This window comes from Megascapheus bottae, unplaced genomic scaffold (assembly GCF_031878675.1).
Source record: "Megascapheus bottae isolate mThoBot1 unplaced genomic scaffold, mThoBot2.hap1 HAP1_SCAFFOLD_48, whole genome shotgun sequence".
NCBI lineage: Eukaryota > Metazoa > Chordata > Mammalia > Rodentia > Geomyidae > Megascapheus > Megascapheus bottae.
The window spans coordinates 2,397,215-2,411,113 of NW_028327313.1; the positions used below are offsets into that span (position 1 = coordinate 2,397,215).

Here is a 13,899-nt window from a genome sequence, read left to right on the forward strand (position 1 = left end):
GCCAACTGCTTTGAAGAGCCTATAGAATTCAGCTGTGAATACATCGGGCCCTGGGCTTTTCTTAGGTAGATGTCTCTTTAGATATTTCTATTTCAGTGCTTGAAATAGGCCTGTTTAACTGGTTTAGGTCTTCTTGGTTCAGTGTGGGTATGTTAATATGGCTAGAAATTCATCCATTTCTTCTACATTCTCAAACTTCTTGTCATAAACGTTTGAGAAGTATTCCCACATTATGCTCTGGATCTTGGTAAATTCTGTCGTGATAATACCATTTTCATCTGTGATTTTGTTTATTTTGGTATGCCCCCTTCTTTTTTTTGTAAGATTCGCTAAGGTCTGTCGATTTTGTTAATTTTTTCAAAGAACCAACTCCTTGTTTTGTTGATTCTTTCTATACTTTTTCTGGTCTCCAATTCATTTAATTCTGCTTTGATTTTAATAATTTTCTTCCTTCTACTAGGATTAGGGTTGGTTTGTTGCTCTTTTTCCAGGAGCTTAAGGTGACACATTAAACTGTTGGTTTTCGATTTCTCCAATTTGTTATTGTAGGCACTCAGATTTATAAATTTTCCTTTGAGTACTGCCTTTGCTGAGTCCCAAAGGAGCTGGCATTTTGTGTGCTCCTTTTTGTTAAATTTCATAAACTGTTGGATTTCTGTTCTGATATCCTCGATGACCCCTTGGTGATTCAGCAATGTGTTGTACAGTCTCCATGAGTTACAGGGTTTTCATTGGTGGAGATGTGTGTTCAGTTCCAATTTGATGCCCCTGTGGTCTGAGAGAGTGCAGGGAATAATTTCAGTGTTTCTGAATCAGCCCAGGTTTGTTTTATGCCCTAAAATGTGGTCAATTTTTGAAATGTTCCACGTGCTGCTGAAAAAAAACAAAACATATATTGTGTTATTGCTAGGTGGAGTAATCTAGAGAAGTTTGTTAGATCTAGTTGGTCTACACTTGTTCAAATCTAAGGTTTCTCTGTTTAATTTTTGCCTGGTTGATCTGTCCATCACTGTGTATGGTTTCAGTGAAAGTAATGTTTGCTTGATGAAGTTCCATGCTATTGAGCAATTTTTAATGAGAGGAATGCTTTGTATGATAAATTCACAGCAGAATTTAACATTCAGCAGGAGGTATTTCATGGTAGGCTCATTCCATATACCTCACATTTTCTCACACCACCATTTATATATTACCAGATTCACTGATTTTGTCAGGATAGTTAATCCTTCAAAATTCCCAGAGGATTTTATCTTGCAAGGCTGTGGTTTCTCTTATTTAAATGATTAGTTTCTGAGCCAGACTGTGTTACATGGGAGAATTGTCTTCATGATCCTTCTTTATGGTGGTCAAGGCATATTTTTGACATGGCCATGTCTGAAGAGAGTTACAATGTATATAATGATGTGTATGCTGTGCCCCATGCCCTCCATGAAACGTTTGTTGATCAATCAGAATTGGCACTGATGAGTAATGGGAAAGGGATGCTGCCTTCCCCTACACAGGTAATTCCCTTTGTTGGAACAGCAGATTCAGATATTTTGTTTATTTCTGGTCTCTTTTTCTATGGTAAATAATTTAGCTTTTAATTTATGCTTTATTTTTATTTTTAAATTTTCATTGTAAAGATCATGTATTAGTACATTCATTTTTAAAATTATTACCCCACCCTTCTTTACCCCTATTTCCCCATTCCTACTCTCCTCTCTCCAAAGTGTAAACTTCATTTCTAACATAGAGTGTAGTGAGTATCATGTTTGTATTGGTTCAAATTTTTCTGCAGCATTCTGTAAGGGGATTTTATAGAGAATTAAATGAAGTACTTTCAGACCATTTTTGCAAAGGTCAAGAGCAGCTTCTTTTCTTTTTATTTTCTTTGTCAGTCTTGGGGATTGAACTCTGGATACTTTCCCTGAGCTCTTTTTCCTCAAGGCTAGAGCAGTAGTATTTTGAGCCACAGCTTTCACTACCAGTTTTTGAGTAGTTACTTGGAAATAGGAGTCTCAAAGGGTCTTTTTTGACTCGGTTGGCTTCAAATTTCAATTCTCATATTTTAGTTTCTTGAGTAGCTAGGATGATACAAGTGTGAGACACTTGCAACTGACAAAAGATACTTTTATTTGTTTAAATATTTGAAGGTACTCCTAACCTGTGTTCATGTGCACTTAAAGACAATTTTGACATAAAAGAAATGAATGTCAGTTTCCATTTAATTTTTTGTGATTCAAATAAATCAGCATGCTCACAGCTATTATATTCTAAATTAGGTATCTGGTTGTAGTCTTTGAGTTTGTGTAATATTACCTGCAATTATAATCTGTACTTATATATATACCATTAAGATGCCCAAATTTTTTAGGTCATGGGGCTTGAACTCAGCCTGGATAGTGTCCCTGCGCTCTTCCTCTCAAGGCTACCAACCTACCTCTGTGCTAGGGCATTTCCCCTGATCTCTTCAGCTCAACTCTACCACCCTACCCTTCAGCCAAGCTCCACTTCCCATTTTCTGGGTTAATTGGAGATAAGCGTCTCAGGCTGGCTTTGAACCTTAATTCTCAGATCTTGGCCTCCTGAATAGCTAGGATTACAGATGTGAGCCAGCACACCTGGTTTAATAACTGCACCCTTTTTTTAAAGAGTATCCAGTTTCACCATCTTGCTGGAAACAATTATATTTTGGATGAAGAAAGAAATTAAAGGCACAGTATGATATTTTCAACATTTGGAATTTTCCAGAAGGTCTTCAACGTAAAGTGATCCCCCACATGGTCATCAACTGTCATTATCAGAATATAGGATAGAGTGGGCCTTAGGAAGTACCGAGGTGGGTTTGATGAAAATCATCATAATTTCAATTACACAGAAGTAAGCAAAAATCTGAAATTCATGCCCCTCTTTCTCATTTATGCCCCACCATTGTACATTTAATTATATCCAACTTCAAAAATTTTCTTATTCTTGAGTCCTGGGTGGCAAGGATCAGTAAGTTTTGGAATGTTGATGTATAATCAAAGATAAAGCCTGCTTTAACAAGTTTCCATCTTTGTGACAGTATTCCTGAGTATAAATTTATAAAGCTGAAAGGTTCATTTGATCACTTTTGTGGGCAAATCATTCAGTGGTTTATTGGCCTGTTAAAGGGTTATCTGTGGTTGCAGAAATTAATGTACTGGCAAGATGTTCCTTGTCTTTGTACATATCTTCACCTGAATGGTATGCAGGGGTCTTGTTGGAATTCTTGAAAACAAATAAAATGAATTCCTCTGTCAAAAAGGAAGAACTCCTCAGCAGTAAGGCATATTGATGTTTTCCTTGACTGTTCATGGCTGAATGTATTGGTGAGGACATTGGCTGACAACCACATAGTCCCATCACATATGTCCATAGGGAAAGCAGTGGCCACCATTTTCATGCACACAGACAAAGTCCAGACTTGACAATTTCATCCGCTCAAAGCACAGAAATTGATTTCTGAATTAGATTATAAATCATTGCCATTATATGACTTCCAAAATCCAGACTAAATCCAGCAAATGTGGCAATTAATTGTGCAGATGAAGAGTCACTTAGAATCACCTTTCACTTGTGCATTTTTTACCTAGTATGGGACATGGATTTGTATTTATATGTGATGTCAATTCAAACAAGACAGTTTCTATACTTAAAGCACACAATAATGAAATTTCACCATTATCCATGATCTTTAAAAGCTCCACTTTCCTCAATAGTTCAATAAGCTGAATGTCAAGATTGTAGTATACAAGTTATGTGGAATTTTTATTTTGGAATCTATAGCAGAATTTAATGCAATGATTAGTTTTAGGCATGAAGTATTATGCTTGACAGTTGAATTATTTCACCACAGTGAACATTTAAGATTTCTAGATAATTTCCAAGTAGCTACTGATATCTTTCTTCCTTTCTTTGTCTCAGATATCTCATTCAGTTTGCAATGACAGTTGTGAATCTGGATTCAGGAAATTCCCCCAGGAGGGAAAGGCTGACTGTAGTTTTGATTGCATCCCTTGCCCAGAGAATGAAATTTCTAATATGACTAGAAAGCATATGTCCTATGTAGTCATTCTCCAACTCTCTCCACATTTTTCTCAATTCATCTAACTTGATAAAATAGTTCTAAATTACGATGCTAGGAAAAAAATAGTTCTATCCTTATGATATTTCTTCTGTGTGTGTGTGTGTGTGTGTGTGTATGTGTGTGTTTGTTGTGTGTGTGTCTCTTGTGCCTTGCTACTGTCCCTAATCTTTTTTACTCCAGGTTAATATTCTAACACTTGAGGCACAATTCTACTTACAGCCCTTTTGGTGGTTAATTGAGAATATTCTGTCCCACTGAATTCAAACTGAGATCTTGAAAATATCTTTCTAAGTTTCCATAAGGACTGAGCCACTGGAACTTGGGAAAACTGCTTTTTATAACACAAACTGTGGAGTTTGAATGTATAGGTGTTTATTTCAAGAAATTCTCTCCTCTCTCTATTCAGCAAGTTGAGTTGAACCTCTATCAAAAATAATGTGAAGTATTATTTGGAATAGTGTCTCCATGTTTTATTTAAATAATGTTTCAACTACAATAAAACCCATAAAAATTTATTCCCACTGCTTACAACCGCTGTTTCTACAGAGCAAGTAATCAGAAATCTGAGTATACTTAACCAAGTAGACACAACAGTTATGCATACATAACATGACTACAGAGCTTTAATGATTTATTTGGTTTTGTTCTACAATACGAGAGGTGAGAAAAAAACGTGCTAAATTCAAGGGAGGGCTAAAAGTCTTCTATTAATGTTAGAAAAAACATAGGAAAATATAAGTTTTATTATCGATAATTTTGAATGGTGTTCACTGGTTTGTGTATACAGTAAAGAACATTAATATTGTAGCATCATAAATTGTAATAATTATTGTCAAGATACTAGAAATTACAAAACTATCACAATATCACTATGTATGATAAGAACTAAAGGTAAAAAGGAGTTGCATTCAGAAAGTAAAAAATAGAGCATGGTGTCTCTCTCCCTTTGACAGCACCCAAACTCTGACAGAGTGTTTCCCTGCCTTTCTGCTTATCCTTGTGCTTCTTTGCTTACCTTCTTGCTTATTTTTTCACTTAATAAATATCTGGAAAGGTTTCTTAACACTAAAAAATAGAACATAGGAATCAAGGTGAATTATGGTGGTAGAGAGAGATAGAAAAAGAATAGCAGATATTTCTTGAAGTATCTGAGAATTCTTGCTTTTACCATCAGAAATACTGCCATGTTAAATTTACCTCTAAATGGTGATTGCCAAATTTCCTTTAAAGAAAGGAAACTATGGATCACAGACTAATGATAATTCATATTCCTCACTAGATATGAAGCAATATGTGAGATGTCCAGACAATCAATAAGCCAACCCAGAGAGAAACAATTGACTCCTAAAATCTGTAAGTTTCATGGCTCATGGAGAAATCTTAGGGATGGCCCTGGACTGTATGACTATTTGCTTCTCTATTCTCACTTCTATTGTTCTAAGTGTTTTAGGGAAACACCACAACACTCCAATGTTTAAGGCCAATATCCAGGCTCTCAGCTACATCCTTCTCATCTCCCTTATGTTCTGTTTCCTCTGCTCCCTTCTGTTTATTGGCCGTCCCAACCCAATCACCTGCATCCTGCAGCAGATCACATTTGGAATTGTTTTCACCTTAGCAATATCCACAGTGCTCGCAAAAACTATGAGTGTGGTCCAAAAATTCAAGGCCACTTCTCTAGGAAAAAGAATAAAGTGGCTGTTGTTATCAGGGGCTCTTAATTTCATTATTCCCCTCTGCACCCTTACCCAGGTGGCAATCTGTGGATTTTGGGTTACAGCCTCTCCTCCTTCATTGGCAGATGCACACTATAAATATGTCCACATCCTCATCCTGTGCAATGAAGGTTCCTTCACTGCTTTCTATTGTGTTCTGGGATACCCTGGCTCTCTGGCCCTGGCCAGCTTCTCTGATGCTTTCCTTGACAGGAACCTACCTGATGCTTCCAATGAACCCAAGTTTTTAACATTCAGCATGCTGGTGTTCTGCAGTGTCTGGGCTAATTTTTGCCAGTATATCATAGCACCAAGGGGAAGATCGTGGTAGCTGTGAAGATATTTTCTATCCTGGCTTCCAGTGCAGGGCTCTTAGGCTGCATCTTTGCCCCCAAATGTTACCTCATCATGTTAACACCAGAAAGAAATTCCGTCCATGGCTTCAGATATAAAACACATACTAGAGGAACAAAGCCTACCCTACATGACTAATGTGAATGGTCATGTGATAGAAGATCTGAACTTAATCCGTATTTCTTTCCTGGAATTACATTAGTTAATAATATAGAAATTACTTCAATGAGGAGGAGATTGGCGGAAGTTGGCGGCGGTTCAATGTGAGTTTTCTGAGCTCCCACCAAGATACAAGTTCTGGCTGCCTAGGGGAGAGTTCTCTACCAAAAATTGATTGGCGCAGAACATCTGAATACAGACAGAGGCACACAGAGACTGAGGGAGCCAAAAGCCGACACCCGGCCATGCACGGAGCTGCCAGCTTCACGGAACCAGAGAATCCAGCAATTTATGGGTACCTCGGAGGAGAAGTCTCCACTTCTGCTCACAGAATGGAATTGGGAGGGTGCCCCCTCATGCACCAGCTGGGAGCAGTATCATCTTGACTGCTGGTAAAGACACGGTCAAAGCAATTGGAGCCTGAGACGTTGTGCTGGCAGTGCCAACATTCTAACTGGCAAAGGATTTCCCAGAGATACCTTAGCCGGAAATACAACCCTGGTGCTTCTGAAGTCCATCCCCAGCGCTGCACCACAGACCTGGTAAAGAAAGCCGCCCACAAATCTTTCAGCTTTGTTTTCCCAATTAAACACTCTGATCCAAAAACCAGCAAAGCCAAGTCAGAAGAGAAAAAACTTTGTGAAATGTTTGGATCCCGAATTTAGTGGAGACACAAGTTTCCTACACCCTCCCCCCAAAAAACTGAACATTACCCTTTTTTGTTGTTGTTGTTATTCTACCCCTATTCATTTGCATATTTAGGAGTTCTTATTTTCTCTTTGCCATTTTCCCTACACCTTTATTAAACGTTATGATTCATTCCTTTTTTTTTCTTTTTCCTTTTCTCTTCTCTTTTCCCGCATTCCTTCTGCCACTGTGGTTGTTCTGAGAAACACAGTGACAGCTCTGGGTGTAGTCTAAATAAAAATGATATCTATATTGACACTGTCACCTCCTTTTTAATCTCCTGGTTCTCAATCCTAGAATCTCTTGGGTAAAACCTCACAATACTGAGTAATCTCCCCAACCTTTTTTCCCCTTTTTTGTTGTGTTCTCTTTTGTTTTGTTTTGTTGTTGTTTTGTTTCTTTTTTTAAAAAAAATTTGTATCATTGAAATCTCCTATATCTACCTCCCTCTTTTCTCTATATATTCTTCCTATTACTCTTCTTATTTTCATAAGTTTTATCTAAGTTCTTCTAAACTTTGAACAAAAATATTATACCTGTCTATCATGCTAGGTCAATTATCCTTATACTATACCTTTTATTCATTACTATATAACTTACGTTCCTGCATTATTCTTTTCCTACCTCCCTTATTGTATTTCATATTATTTTTTATCTCTGATCCTCTGGTCATCCTTCATCTCTTACAATGCATGGATGTACATTTGAAGTTTGTTGAGCAATGCTGTGTACCGAGGTGTTCAATTACATTCTAGGATGGGAGGGACTTAAATACAATAGAGATTGGATTGAGGGACTTATTGTTTTGGTCATAAATCAGTAATCAGTGCTTTTATTAGATTTGTATGTAAGTGCACAAAAAGAAAGAGAGAGTGATATTACCAATCTAAAAGTGTGAACATCTATTGTCAGCCAACTAAAAAGTTCTAGGTTGGTTATATCTGAAATATTACAAGCCTGTTTAGTATTAATCTTGCTCCCATTTTCTAATGGACAGAACAAGAAACTGAAGAAAATTGTCAAATCATATAATAGCATCTCCCACCCAATATAAACAGGCAATGGAGCCGTCAGTGGCAAATCTAGAGGAGAGTATTTCAAGTGTTGTACAAATGCAATTGATAAACATCATTAATGAAAAGTGTGAAAACATGAAAAAAGATATAAGGGAGGAAGCCATAGCCCAACAAGAGGAAACCATAAACAAGGTGATATGTGAAAAAGGGGAAGCCATAAAGGAGGCCATAATAAAGGTTTTTCAAAGAAAAATGGATGAAATCATAGAATCCAGAAACAAAAAGGTGACCCAACTCCAACAAATGTCCAAGGAAATTAAAGCTACTGAGCTAACCACTCAAATGGAAATGAAGGAGTTAAAGAAGTACATACATGATCAAAAATAATAGATGCAACGCATCAAAAATGAGCAATTAGTAGCAAGGGGGTCGAAGAATAAAGTACAAAGCAGGTTATACAATGGAGAAGAGAGAATTTTGGGGATTGAAGATAATTTAGTTTTTATAGAGAAGGAACAGAAAATGAGTCAATTCAAATCTAGGAAATATGAGAAAATGCTTCAAGAGGTCCAAGCTACAATTAGGAAGTCTAATTTAAGGCTAATTGGTATTGAGGAGGGTCTAGAGAAAAAGGTCAAAGGTACTGGAAATATACTTCACGGAATCATTTCAGGGAACTTCCCAAATATCTGGAAGGGCAGGCCCATCCAGATACAAGAAGCTTTTAAAACCCCAAACAGACCTGACCAAAAAAGAACATCCCACCCCCACATTATAATCCAAACTGGATCAATTGAGACCAAATAATGGATCCTAAAGGCAGCCAGGGAGAAGGGATCAATCAGCTCCAAAGGCAAACCAGTCAGAATAACCCCAGATTTCTCAGTAGAGACCATTCAGGCAAGAAGAGATTAGAATAACTACCAACCAAGAATAATGTAACCAGCTAAGCTCTCATTCATAACTGAGGAAACAATCAAAACATTCCATTCCAGGAAAAAGCTACAACATTATGTAGCAACCAAACCAACATTACAGAAAATTCTTAAAGATGTTCTACACATAGAAAACCAACACAAATGTAATACAGAGAAAGAAATGGTACCTAAAATTGATACCATCTAAGTACCACAAGAACTGTCAAGACAGTGAAAGCTTTCCAAAATGGCAGGAACTAATAAATATTTCTCAGTCCTGACTCTCAATATCAATGGACTTAACTCCCCAATTAAATGACATAGACTGTCTAGTTGGATCAAAAAGAAATTTTCATCATTCTGCTGTCTTCAAGAGACACATCTTACCCCAAAAAACAAACGTTTTTGAAAGTGAGAGGATGGAATAAAGTTTATCAGGCTAATGGCCCCCATAAACAGGCTGGAGTTGCCATCCTCATATCAGATAAAATGGACTTCAAACTTAAATTAGTGAGAAAAGACAAAGAAGTTTACTACATGCTACTAAAGAGTCTTTCCTCCAGGAGGACATAACCATCCTAAATATCTACACACCTAATACCGGAACACTGATTTCATCAAACAAACTTTACTTTCACTGAAAACATACACAGATTGAAACACACAGATTGTTGGTGACTTAACTCATCACTCTCACCTATGGACAGATGAACCAGGCAAAACTCACCAGAGAAACCTAAGATTTGAACCACTATCTAGACCACCTAGATCTCACAGCCATCTGCAGATTATTCCACCCAGCAACAACAAAATATGTTTTTTTTTCAGCAGCACACAGAACATTTTCCAAAATGGACCACATTTTAGGGCATAAAAAGAACCTGGGAAGAATCAGAAACACTGAAATTATTCCTTGCACACTCTCAGACCACAAGGGCATCAAATGGGAACTGAAGACCCATCTCCACGAAAGAAAACCCTGTAAATCATGGAGACCGAACAACACATTGCTGAATCACCAAAGAGTCATCGAGGATATCAGAACAGAAATACAGCAGTTTATGAGATTTAACATAAAGGAGCACACAAAATACCAGCTCCTTTCGGGGATGGCAAAGGCAGTTCTCAGAGGCAAATTTATAGCTCCGAGTGCCAACAATAAAAAATTGAAAATATCGCAAATCAACAATTTCAAGTGTCACTTTCAGCTCCTGGGAAAAGAGGAACAAACCAATCCTAATCCCAGTAGAAGGAGGCAAATTATTAAAATCAAAGCAGAATTAAATGAATTGTAGTCCAAAAAAAGCTATAGAGAGAATCAACAAAACATGTAGTTTGTTCTTTGAAAAAATAACAAATTGATAGACCCTTAGCAAATCTTACAAAAAAGAGTGGAGCATACCGAAATACACTAAATCACAGATGAAAAAGGTAATATCACAACAGAAATTACCAAGATCCAGATCATCATGAGGGACTATTTCTCAAACGTTTATGCCAAGAAATTTGAGAATCTAGAAGAAATGGATGAATTCCTAGCCAATATTAATGTACCCACACTGAACCAAGAAGAACTACCCCAACTAAACAGGCCTGTTTCAAGCACTGAAATAGAAATGGCAATAAGAGACCTTCCACCTAAGAAAAGCCCAGGGCTAGATGGATTCACAGCTGAATTTTATAAGGTCTTCAAAGCAGAACTCACACCAATACTCCTCAAGCTCTTCAACGAAATTAAAAATGAAGGCTCTTTACAAAGCTCATTCTATGAAGGCAATATTACCCTCGTCCCAAAACCAGACAGAGATTCATCAAAGAAAGGGAACTATAGACCCATTTCTTTTAATGAACATTGATGCAATACTTCTCAACAAAATACTGGCCAAACGTCTACAACTCATCAAAAAAAATTATACACTATGATGAAAGAGGATTCATCACAGGGAGGTAGAGCTGGTTCAACATACTCAAATCAATTCATATAATTCAACACATTAACAGGAGCAAGGACAAAAATCACATGATCATCTCCAAAGAATCAAACATCCCATTAAAAGATGGGCCAAAGAATTAATGATAGTCTTCTCTGAAGAATAAAAAAATTGGCCTATAGAAACATGAAGAAATGCTCAACAGCTCTGGTCATAAAAGAAATGCAAATCGAAACTACTCTAAGATTCCACCTCACTCCAGATAGAATGGCCAGGAACAAGAAAACTAATAACAACAGATGCTGGAGGGGATGTGGGCAGGAGGAATCACTACTACACTGTTGGTGGGAGTACAAATGCATTCAACCACTTTGGAAAGCAGTATGGCAGTTCCTCAAAAGACTAATCATTACGCTTGCCTATTACCCAGCAATTCCATTACGAGGTATTTATGCAATTGTCCAGAAACAAGGACATACTAAATCCACTAGCACAATGATGTTCACTGCAGCACTATTTACCATAGCAAAGCTATGGAACCAACCCAGATGTCCCTCAGTTGATGAGTGTATCAACAAGATGTGATATTTGTACACAATGGAATGCTATGCTGCTATCAGAAAGAATGACATCACCCCATTTTTAGGAAATGGAAAGACTTAGAAAAAACATCATATTATGTGAAGTAAGCCAGACCTAAAGGAACATATGCTCAATGGGTAATAATCAGTAGAAACCTTGGGCTCTCATAGCAGAGATTTACAATAGAACAAAACCTAGATACATAAGGCCATATAGTATAACGCTAAATGCAAGGGTCTCCAGGATGTAGAAACAAAAGCCTTCTAATGAATGATTATAGTCCTTAATGTACAATGTTACCTCTCATCTCTTTTGCTGTCCCTTGGTTTCTCCTGGTTATCTGATGTATTGTGTATATGCACATTTGGATATTTGAAATTGGATAGGGAAGAGAGGAAAACAAAATACAACATCCGTTCATGTGGAAAGCACTAGAAAAAATAGGACTAAGAGGTACATTCCTCAAAATAGTTAAAGCCATATATGAAAAACTTACAGCCAGTATTATACTAAACGGTGAAAGACTGGAACCATTTACCTTAAAATCAGGAACTACACAGGGATGACCACTCTTTCCACTTCTCTTCAATACAGTGCTGGAACCCTTAGCCAGAGCAATAATGCAAGAAAAGGACATCAAAATATCCACAAAGGGAAAGAAAAAATTAAACTATCCCCATTCGCAGATGCACTGATCTTCTACTTGAGTCACCCAACAAACTCCACTCCCAAATTCCTAGAAGTAATAAACACCTTTAGCAAAGTGGCAGGATACAAAATTAACCTTCAGAAATCAGTAGCCCTCTTGTACAAGAACAATTCATAAATGGAAGGCCAAATCAAGAAAATGAACCCATTCACAATAGCCCCCGAAAGAATAAAATATTTAGGAATAAACTTAACCAAAGATGTAAAGGAATGATTCAATGAAAACTATAAAAGCCTAACGAAAAAATTAAAGAGGACACTGGGAAATGGAAAGACATCCCATGCTCATGGCTAGGAAGAACCAACGTCGTGGAAATGACTACACTGCCAAAATTGACATACAAATTCAATGCAATTCCTATCAAAATCCCAAAGACATTCTTTACTGAAATAGAGCATTCTTAAAATTTTTATCTTATATTTAACTTACTACAAATGATATTAAGAAGGAGTTCGTTCTGATAGTTCTATATATGTGCACACTACATTTGAACTAAATTTGCTTCCTCTTTCATAGATTTTCTACTAAAGAAATCTAGCAGTGATTTTGAGTATCTACCTCTGTTTTACAGAACTTTTTCATGAAAACTTGCTGTTTGGTTTTATACAGAAGTAGATTCAGCACAAATGTGAATGGATTACAAGTAAGAACGTGTGTTATCCAGGCTGGCACTCAGTCCTGACACCCAGCATTGTGTATTCTTGGGGGAATATATTTTTTGCCACTTGTAGGGACTGAAATCTGGGCCTAAGCATTGTCCTTGGCCTTTCTCAAGGCTAGAATCCCACCACATGAGCCACACCACCACTACTGGCTTTTTTCTATGTATGTGGTGATTTCTGAATTGGGAGATTTAACTTCTACATTATAGATGTTCTTGACATATAATTTTATGCTGTTCTATAAAAACGTATAAATATAGTTATGTTAATATTATATAGTTATATTATAAATTATATAAAATATATTATAATACAACATAGTTATATTAATATTATAGTTGTAGTAATATTTACCCATTGCAAAATATATATTATATATATTACATATAATAAAATATATGTAATATAATACATATAATATATAATATTATATAGTTATATTAATATTATAGTTGTATTAATATTTACCCATTGCAAAATATATATTATATAATATATAATATAACATACATATTATAAAATATATTATGTAGTTATATTAATATTATAGTTATATTAATATTTACTCATAGCCAAAAATTGTGTATGATTTTCTAACACATTTATAATGTTAAAATATTCTCAGCTCTCTTGTATACACACTCTTACTAGTAAGTTTGATACATTCTTTTTTTTTTAGTTTAAGTTTTTTTTTATTGTAATTAGTAAAAGGGTTACATGATATTTGCCAGATGGAAGGTGCATTAATTCACATACATTGATACCCTTTCACATGTCTTGGTACCCATTTCCCTGCCCCCCCACACCCCCCCCACCCGTCTTGGTTTTCCCCCCTTCCCTATCAAATTTCAAACATCCAAATACAAATAAATTCAATATATCAGATAACAACATCCCAATGTCATTCTTTAAAGAAATAGAATAGGCAATCCAAAATTTCATATGGACTAATAAAAGATACATTCTTGTATATTCTTCTTGTTTGTAAATAGCTCTGCCACTGGACAGGATAATTTCATGTATCTTGTACAGGTCTGGTGAAATATATTATCTTAACTTGTCTTGTCTGGGAAT

General features: G+C 36.3%; 2 pseudogenes; both read left to right on the forward strand.

Annotated features, from left to right (window-relative positions):
• The first annotated feature begins 1,364 nt into the window (after positions 1 to 1,364).
• Positions 1,365 to 6,300, forward strand: LOC150040130 (vomeronasal type-2 receptor 116-like; annotated as a pseudogene).
• Positions 6,301 to 6,387: 87 nt separating this feature from the next.
• The window catches only part of LOC150040131 (vomeronasal type-2 receptor 116-like), an 87,763-nt pseudogene continuing 80,251 nt past the window's right edge, over positions 6,388 to 13,899 (forward strand).